Genomic DNA, 10,317 nt, shown 5'->3' with positions numbered 1-10,317 from the left:
ATATAGAGAGTCATATAGTTCACAGACACCTTTCTTATATTTTTATTGAGCATTACTAATATATATCAAGCTTATTGTTCTATAGAATACTTTTTTGTTTTTAAATGTTTATGTATTTTATTAGCTTTTCAAACATGGCATATAATAATAAGGATATACTATTTATTTTGGCTTCTAAGCTGAGTTCTAAAGTTAATTTTAGAATATTTTGAAAAGTATCTTGAATAGAAAATATTATGATTCCAGTTTTATGATTTATATATTTATTTTGAGAAAGCTGAAATCAGTTGCTGTATTTCAATGTATATAAAAAGCTAAACCATGAAATGTTTTCTCATAATATATGTACTAAGCTATATTATTTGATTGCATGGCTTTCCCTTGTTTTTTATGCTGCAGTTGACATATAAGAAAGCAGTAGTGTTACTTGGTGTTTAAGACCATGGGCTCTGGAGTCAAAATGTCTGGGTTTAAATCCAGGTTCTGCCATTTCCTAGATTTGTGACTTTGGACAAATTTATTACTCTCTGGCCCTCAGTTTACTCATCTAAAGACTAAGATAATATATAGTATTTACCTATCACAGAATTGTTTTGAGCATTACATTTTAAAATGAAAGAGATTATAATAGTGCCTGGCAAAGAGGAAGCAGTAAGAATTAGTGTTTAACATTTTGGGAGCAGGAATCAGCGTGCCTGTATTCATATCAAGATTTTGTCACTGAATAATAATTTTAAGATCTCGAAAATTCTACGTATTCTTATCAAGCCTCAGTACCCATATCTGAAAAATTAGGTTGTAGTGAGGATTCAGTTAGATAATGCTCGTAATGCACTTTCTAAAACAGCCCCTAGCAAATATTAAGCACTCTTTAAATGTTTGATATTCTTAATTTTGTTATTTATTGGTCTTGGCTTTATTGTTTACCACATTAAAATTTTAAAAATTTGGATATGAGAAAACAATACATCAGTGAATTTTGACTTTTTAACTAACTCTAAATTTGATTCAGCAAATTTAGTTCTTCAAATCTGTAATATTAAGCTAAACAGTTTAACTGTGTGCTGTTAGAGATTTTGGAGGTTCTCCTTAAGAGGTAATATACATTTTTAAATAGCATTTACTTGCTTGCAGTGGATGATCTAGAATGTTTGAAAAGAGTAGATTTATCTATAGATAAATTAATCACAATCTTAGAAATATGTCGAATGGCTTTATAAGCAGATTCACAGTATAAATAAGAGTTTAGGAGTAAATTCCGTCTTATACTGAATGAAAATATATTTTATATTTGTGAGATCTGAGTTAGTGTAATTTAACTTTTTTGATGGTGTATAGCATTCATATCTTTAGGGTAATTTCAATGTATTTTTCTATTGTAGTTTTATGGACAGGTGAGGTTTATCATATGTGTTTATGCCTAGAACTGTTACTGGTCAACTTCTGGTATTATCTCATTTGAAATAATAAATATTATTTCAATCCTGAGATAAGGATGAAAAATAAAATCTGAAGCTTTTTAATATTTTCTATTAGAAAATTATTTCTTTTCTACAATTACATTACTGTTTCAATATTTTAAATACAAAATATTTTCAATGAAATGTAGATAATGGGCATTTAGTCAAGCAATGGATAAAAAGGGAATTGTATAGTATATTTACCTTAGTAGTATATTTGCCTTGTAAGTATAAGGCATCTTTCACCTTTTCTTAGTGAGAAAAGATTCTTTTTGTAGTTTGTTCAAATTTCACAGTATATATTTATCTAAAAACTTGTAAAGTAAGAGATTTACCGTTAAAGCCTAGTACCTATCATCTGCCAGTTCAGTTTGTATTTAGTCAGTGATGTCTTTGACATGCAATTAGATGAGCAAAGGGGAAAACTCCCAACTCTTTTCGAACCTGACCTTCATCAGAGCATTATCCTCATGTTTCCCTCTGTTTACTAGGCATCCACACTGAAATAGTCCGCTGACATTGCTAATGTAACATGTCAAAACCTAAACTCGGTACCTGCTTCTCTCCTACTGCTCTCTTAGTTCCCATGCCCTAAACCACACGCCTTTCCTCTCGTATTTTTTCATTTTGGTAAATGCTGTTACTAATTCACTCATTCACTCAAGCCAGAAACTTTAGAATTATTTTCAACTTCTCTTTATCCTCATCTTCTACATTAATTGACTGGGTTATTATCAATTTTCCCTGAACAAAGTCACCGCTCTTCTCTGCCACCACTGCTACTGCTTAGTCCTCATATGTTGCCACCATTCACTCCCTGCTATTTTCCAGGTTTTCTATTGTTTAAAGTAATATCATTCTACAAGTACAAAATATGTAGGATGGTATTCAAGGTTCTTTGACAGTTTGGACCTTGCTTTCATTTCCAGTCATAGCCGTTCTGGTATATTCTTGGTCTTTCCTGAACACACATTCATTCGTGCATTTACAAATATTTGTATAGTGTCAGCTGGTGGTGCTAGGTGCTTGGAGGATACAGAGGTAAATAAGACAGCCAAGAATGTTGCCCATTAGTGCTGATAGAATGCCATGCACACTGTTTCTTGTTTTTGATCATGGTCTTTCATCTGCCCTTTACACTTTAATAGAGTTTCTAGTAATCTTTCATACCCTACCCAAGTGTCATCTCCTTTCTGAAGTGTTACAAACTTTGCCAGGTAGTATTCCTTCTTGTGTTTCAGTAGTACTTTATATTCTATACCTCTATTATAGTGCTTGCTGTATTATACTTGTTTATAGTTGACCTTTCTCCCTAGGTTAAATTTAAAAGTGGGAGGGGAGGAGAGAAATGAAGGAGTAATACAGAAATAAGGATTAAGGCAAGGCATAGGAAGAGACAAGAAGGGAAGGAGAGAAGGAAAACAGGAGAAGCAGTATGAGCAGTAAAGACACAGACTCTGAGCACGGCCTGTGCTTTTCACGCGTCACCTCAGGGAGCGCTCGCCTCATCAAGAAGCTCAGGGTAAAGGCACAGCTGCCAAAGCAGGAGTGAGAGCTACTTGACACTGGGAGGGAGACCCCAAAGAGGCCGCAGCCACAGGAGGCTGGAGCCCTGGCTGCTGTCGGCCTTCCCCGAGGGATTTGACCGGGCCCCTCAGGCTGCGCACCGGCTGAGCGCCGCCCGCCTCATGGACCCCGTCCTGCTTCATGTCACTGACCCAGTCGCCCAGTTGCCAGAATGAGCTGAGGTCTGAAAATTGCTCAGTCGGACCAGGCATAACATGGGCCTCTTCTCTTGTGGTTTCACTTGCCAATGACCACTATCTTGATAATTCCATGTAGCCGACAGGGTCTTGGTCCTCCCACCTGGTGTCAGGCCTGACCCTCTGTGGTGGGAGAGCCAAGTTCAGGACATTGGACCACCAGAGACCTCCCAGCCCCACATAATATCAATTGGTGAGAGCTCTCCCAGAGATCTCTGTCTCAATGCTAAGACCCAGCTACACCCAACGGCCAGCAAACTCCAGTGCTGGACACCCCATGCCAAACAACTAGCTAGACAGGAACACAACCCCACCCATTAGCAGAGAGGCTGCCTAAGATCATAATAAGTTCACAGGTATCCCAAAACACACCACCGAATGCAGCCCTGCACACCCCAAAGACAAGATCCAGCCTGACCCACCAGAACACAGGCCACCAGGAAGCCTACACAAGCCACTGAACCAACCTCACCCACTGAAGGCAGACACCAAAAACAACGGGAACTACGAAACTGCAGCATGCGCAAAGGAGACCCCAAACACAGTAAGTTAAACAAAATGAGAAGGCAGAGAAATATGCAGCAGATGAAGGAGCAAGGTAAAACCCCACCAGACCAAACAAATGAAGAGGAAATAAGCAGTCTACCTGAAAAAGAATTCAGAGTAATCATAGTAAAGATATCCAAAATCTTGGAAATAGAATGGAGAAAATACGAGAAACGTTTAACAAGGACCTAGAAGAACTAAAGAGCAAACAACCAATGATGAACAGCACAATAAATGAAGTTAAAAATTCTCTAGAAGGACTCAATAGCAGAATAACTGAGGCAGAAGAACGGATAAGTGACCTGGAAGATAAAATAGTGGAAATAACTACCGCAGAGCAGAATATAGAAAAAAGAATGAAAAGAATTGAGGACAGTCTTAGAGACCTCTGGGACAACATTAAACGCACCAACATTTGAATTATAGCAGTACCAGAAGAAGAGAAAAAGAAAGGGTCTGAGGAAATATTTGAAGAGATTATAGTTGAAAACTACCCTAACATGGGAAAGGAAATAGTCAATCAAATCCAGGAAGCACAGAGAGTCCCATACAGGATAAATCCAAGGAGAAAAATGCCAAGACACATATTAATCAAGCTATCAAAAATTAAATACAGGGCTTCCCTGATGGCGCAGTGGTTGAGACTCTGCCTGCCAATGCAGGGGACACAGGTTCGAGCCCAGGTCTGGGAAGATCCCACATGCCGCGGAGAAACTGGGCCCGTGAGCCACAAATACTGAGCCTGCGCGTCTGGAGCTTGTGCTCCGCAACAAGAGAGGCTGTGACAGTGAGAGGCCCGTGCACCGCGATGAAGAGTGGCCCCCGCTTGCTGCAACTAGAGAAAGCCCTCGCACAGCAACGAAGACCCAACACAGCCAAAAATAAATAAATAATAATTAAAAAATAAAAATTAAATACAGAGAAAAAATATTAAAAGCAGCAAGGGAAAAACAACATATAACATACAAGGGAATCCCCATAAGGTTAACAGCTGATCTTTCAGCAGAAACTCTGCAAGCCAGAAGAGAGTGGCAGGACATGTTTAAAGTGATGAAAGGGAAAAACCTACAACCAAGATTACTCTACCCAGCAAGGATCTCATTCAGATTTGACGGCGAAATTAAAACCTTTACAGACAAGCAAAAGCTAAGAGAGTTCAGCACCACCAAACCAGCATTACAACAAATGCTAAAGGAATTTCTGTAGGCAGGAAACACAAGAGAAGGGAAAGAACTACAATAACAAACCCAAAACAATTAAGAAAATGGTAATAGGAACATACATATCAATAATTACCTTAAATGTAAATGGATTAAATGCTCCAACCAAAAGATATAGACTGGCTGAATGGATACAAAAACAAGACCCGTATATATGCTGTCTACAAGAGACCCACTTCAGACCTAGGGACACATACAGACTGAAAGTGAAGGGATGGAAAAAGATATTCCATGCAAATGGCAATCAAAAGAAAGCTGGAGTAGCAATTCTCATATCAGACAAAATAGACTTTAAAATAGACTATTACAAGTACAAAGGACACTACATAATGATCAAGGGATCAATCCAAGAAGAAGATATAACAATTGTAAATATTTATGCACCCAACATAGGAGCACCTCAATTAAGCAAATGCTAACAGCCATAAAAGGGGAAATCGACAGTAACACAATCATAGTAGGGGACTTTAACACCCCACTTTCACCAATGGCCAGATCATCCAAAATGAAAATAAATAAGGAAACACAAGCTTTAAATGACACATTAGACAAGATGGACTTAATTGATATTTATAGGACATTCCATCCATAAACAACAGAATACACTTGCTTCTCAAGTGCTCATGGAACATTCTCCAGGATAGATCACATCTTGGGTGACAAATCAAGCCTTGGTAAATTTAAGAAAATTGAAATCATATCAAGCATCTTTTCCGACCACAACACTATGAGACTACATATCAATTACAGGAAAAAATCTGTAAAAAATACCAACACATAGAGGCTAAACAATATGCTGCTAAATAACCAAGAGATAACTGAAGAAATCAAAGAGGAAATCAAAAAATACCTAGAAACAAATGACAATGAAAACACAATGACCCAAAACCTGTGGGATGCAGCAAAAGCAGTTCTAAGAGGGAAGTTTATAGCAATACACTCCTACATCAAGAAACAAGAAAAGTCTCAAATAAACAACCTAACCTTACACCTAAAGTAGTTAGAGAAAGAAGAATAAAAACACCCCAAAGTTAGCAGACGGAAAGAAATCATAAAGATCAGATCAGGAAAAATGAAAAGAAATGAAATGATAGCAAAGATCAATAAAACTAAAAGCTGGTTCTTTGAGAAGATAAACAAAATTGATAAACCATTAGCCAGACTCATCAAGAAAAAAAGGGAGAAGACTCAAATCAACAGAATTAGAAATGAAAAAGGAGAAGTAACAACTGACATGGCAGAAATACAAAGGATCATGAGAGATTACTACAAGTAACTGTATGCCAATAAAATGGACAACCTGGAAGAAATGGACAAATTCTTAGAAAAACACAACCTTCCGAGACTGAACTAAGAAGAAGTAGAAAATATAAACAGACCAATCACAAACACTAAAATTGAATCTGTGATTAAAAATCTTCCAACAAATAAAAGTCCAGGACCAGATGGCTTCACAGGCGAATTCTATCAAACATTTAGAGAAGAGCTAACATCTATCCTTCTCAAACTCTTCCAAATAGGTAGGAACACTCCCAAACTCATTCTTCGAGGCCACCATCACTCTGATAACAAAACCAGATGAAGATGTCACAAAATAAGAAAACTACAGGCCAATATCATTGATGAACATAGATGCAATAATCTTCAACAAAATACTAGCAAACGGATTCCAACAGTACATTAAAAGGATCATACACAATGATCAAGTGGAGTTTATCCCCAGAATGTAAGGATTCTTCAATATACACAAATCAATCAATGTGATACAACATATTAACAAACTGAAGGATAAAAACCATATGATCATCTCAATAGATGCAGAAAAGGCTTTTGACAAAATTCAACACCCATTTATGATAAAAAGTCTCCAGAAAGTAGGCAGAGAGGGAACCTACTTCAACGTAATAAAGGCCACATATGACAAACCCACAGCAAATATAATTCTCAGTGGTGAATAACTGAAAGCATTTCCTCTAAGATCAGGAACAAGGCAAGGATGACCACTCTTGCCACTCTTACTCAGCAGTTGTGTAAGTTTTAGCCCCAGCAATCAGAGAAGAAAAAGAAAGAAAGGAATCCAGATTGGAAAAGAACAAGCAAAGCTGTCACTGTTTGCAGAGAACATGCTACTATACAGAGAATCCTAAAGATGATACCAGAAAACTACTAGAGCCAATCAATGAATTTGGTAAAGTAGCAGGATACAAAATTAATGCACAGAAATCTCTTTCATTCCTATACACTAATGATGAAAAATCTGAAAGAGAAATTAAGGAAACACTCCCATTTACCACCGCAACAGAAAGAATAAAATACCTAGGAGTAAACCTACCTAAGGAGACAAAAGACCTGTCTGCTGAAAACTATAAGACACTGATGAAAGAAATTAAAGACGATACAAACAGATGGAGAGATATACCATGTTCTTGGATTGGAAGAATCCATATTGTGAAAATGACTATACTACCCAAAGCAATCTACAGATTCAGTGCAATCCCTATCAAACTACCACTGGCATTTTTCACAGAACTAGAACAAAAATTTCACAATTTGTACGGAAACACAAAAGACCCTGAACAGCCAAAGCAATCTTGAGAAAGAAAAACGGAGCTGGAGGAATCAGGCTCCCAGACTTAGACTATACTACAAAGCTACAGTAATCAAGACAGTATGGTACTGGCACAAAAACAAATATAGATCAATGGAACAGGATAGAAAGCCCAGAGATAAACCCACGCACATATGGTCACCCTATCTTTGATAAAGGAGGCAAGAATATACAATGGAGATAAGACAGCCTCTTCAATAAGTGCTGCTGGGAAAACTGGACAGCTACATGTAAAAGAATGAAATTAGAACACTACCTAACACCATACACAAAAATAAACTCAAAGTGGATTAAAGATCTAAATGTAAGTCCACACACTATCAAACTCCTAGAGGAAAACATAGGCAGAACACTCTATGACATAAATCACAGCAAAATCCTTTTTGACCCACCTCCTAGAGAAATGGAAATGAAAACAAAAATAAACAAATGGGACCTAATGAAACTTCAAAGCTTTTGCACAGCAAAGGAAACCATAAACAAGACGAAAAGACAACCCTCAGAATGGGAGAAAATATTTGCCAACGAAGCAACTGACAAAGGATTAATCTCCAAAGTATACAAGCAGCTCATGCAGCTCAATATCAAAAAAACAAACACCCCAATCCAAAAATGGGCAGAAGACCTAGAAAGACATTTCTCCAAAGAAGATATACAGATTGCCAACAAACACATGAAAGGATGCTCAACATCACTAATCATTAGAGAAATGCAAATCAAAACTACAATGAAGTATCACCTCACACTGGTCAGAATGGCCAGCATCAAAAAATCTACAAATAATAAATGCTGGAGAGGGTGTGGAGAAAAGGGAACCCTCTTGCACTGTTGATGGGAATGTAAATTGATACAGCCACTATGGAGAACAGTATGGAGGTTCCTTAAAAAACTAAAAATAGAACTACCATATGACCCAGCAGTCCCACTACTGGGCATATAACCCTGAGAAAACCATAATTCAAAAAGAGATGTGTACCACGATGTTCATTGCAGCACTATTTACAATAGCTAGGACATGGAAGCAACCTAAGTGTCCATTGACAGATGAATGGATAAAGAAGATGTGGCACATATATACAATGGAATATTACTCAGCCATAAAAGGAAACGGAATTGAGTTATTTGTAGTGAGGTGGATGGACCTAGAGTCTGTCATGAAGAGTGAAGTAAATCAAAAAGAGAAAAACAAATACCATAGGCTAACACATATATATGGAATCAAAAAAAAAAAAAATGGTTCTGAAGAACCTAGTGGCAGAACAGGAATAAAGATGCAGATGTAGAGAATGGACTTGAGGACGCGGGGAGGGGGAAGGGTAAGCTGGGAAGAAGTGAGAGAGTAGCACTGACATATATATATGCTATCAAATGTAGAATAAATAGCTAATGGGAAGCAGCGGCATAGCACAGGGAGATCAGGTTGGTGCTTTTTGACCACGTAGAGGGGTGGGATAGGGAGGGTGGGAGGGAGGTGCAAGAGGAAGGGGATATGGGGATATATGTATACATATAGCTGATTCACTTTGCTATATAGCAGAAACTAATGGAACATTGTAAAGCAATTAAACAGGGCTAATGTCTGGGCATAACTTCTTGGTTTTGGTAGCAGGATCTGTTCCTCAACACCAGCCTGATATTCAGGTAGCACTTCTACCATTCCTGCCACCTTCTCCCTCACCCTCATCACCCCTCCCTTACAATATCATTCTCTGCTCCATCCTCTGTGACAATATTATTGAGCCAGCTTTGTATAGGGTGTAATGTCATATCAGTTCTACACCTGGATGCCTGGCTTTCGCAAATAATGAAAAGCTAGGAGATTAAAGCACTCATCATTGACTGGTGGGTGACTTCATTTTTAACAAATGAGTTAGATGCAAATTGTCATGGCTCTTCTGATTGAAAGAAAAATCTTCAAGGAGATGACATTTTAGATGCTCCTTGAGCAGTGGAGGAAGAAAGAGTAGGGGATATTTGAGGCTTAAGATTCATTCCCAACTAATACTTGAGTATTATATGGAAGGCACTGGTGATAGAAAAATTTAGTTCCTGTTTAACTCCAAATGACTGGTGTAGAGAGATAATGCAAAAGTTGAAAGAAAAGAGATTGCTGAGGATTGGAGAAGTTGGAGAAGGTTTTGTCTGTTCTCACTCTGCCAAATCTCCCTGGATGATTTCATGTATTCTCTTGAGATCAGATTCTCTTGAGAACCTGGTAGTTCATCATAACAAAGTTTCATGGAGTTTCTGGAATATATTGTGATCTCCTGTCTCTATATGCACATGCTGTTTCTTCTGCCTGGAATAGTGTTAACTTGGCTAATTCTTAATAATTCTGAAAATATAATCACAGCAGCCATTACTTTCAGAAAAGCTTACTTGATCCTTCAACACTGGGTTAAGTATTTCTATAGTTCTCATAGTCCTTGTTCTTCCCCAATCATAACCTTTATTGCACCATGTTGTAACTGCCTTCACTAGACTGTTCAAAGAAGACAGGAAATGCGTATGTGATAATGCCTGGTATATGGCTGCTGCTCCAAAAATATTTGTTGGTTGAATGAATGAATGGGATTTGGTAGAGAGGACACTTGGTCACTCCAGGCAAGGGGAAGAGGGCAAACAAAAACAAGGCATGTGGTAATGCTATAGCTGATTCTGAGGCAGTGAGTGGAATCATTTGATTGGAGTGTAATATTGAAAAGAGAGGCTGCAGTTTT

The sequence above is a fragment of the Balaenoptera ricei genome, chromosome 1 (assembly GCF_028023285.1).
Source record: "Balaenoptera ricei isolate mBalRic1 chromosome 1, mBalRic1.hap2, whole genome shotgun sequence".
NCBI classification, from domain to species: Eukaryota; Metazoa; Chordata; class Mammalia; order Artiodactyla; family Balaenopteridae; genus Balaenoptera; species Balaenoptera ricei.
The sequence above is the reverse complement of the archived record's forward strand: the minus strand, read 5'-3'. Positions refer to the sequence as shown.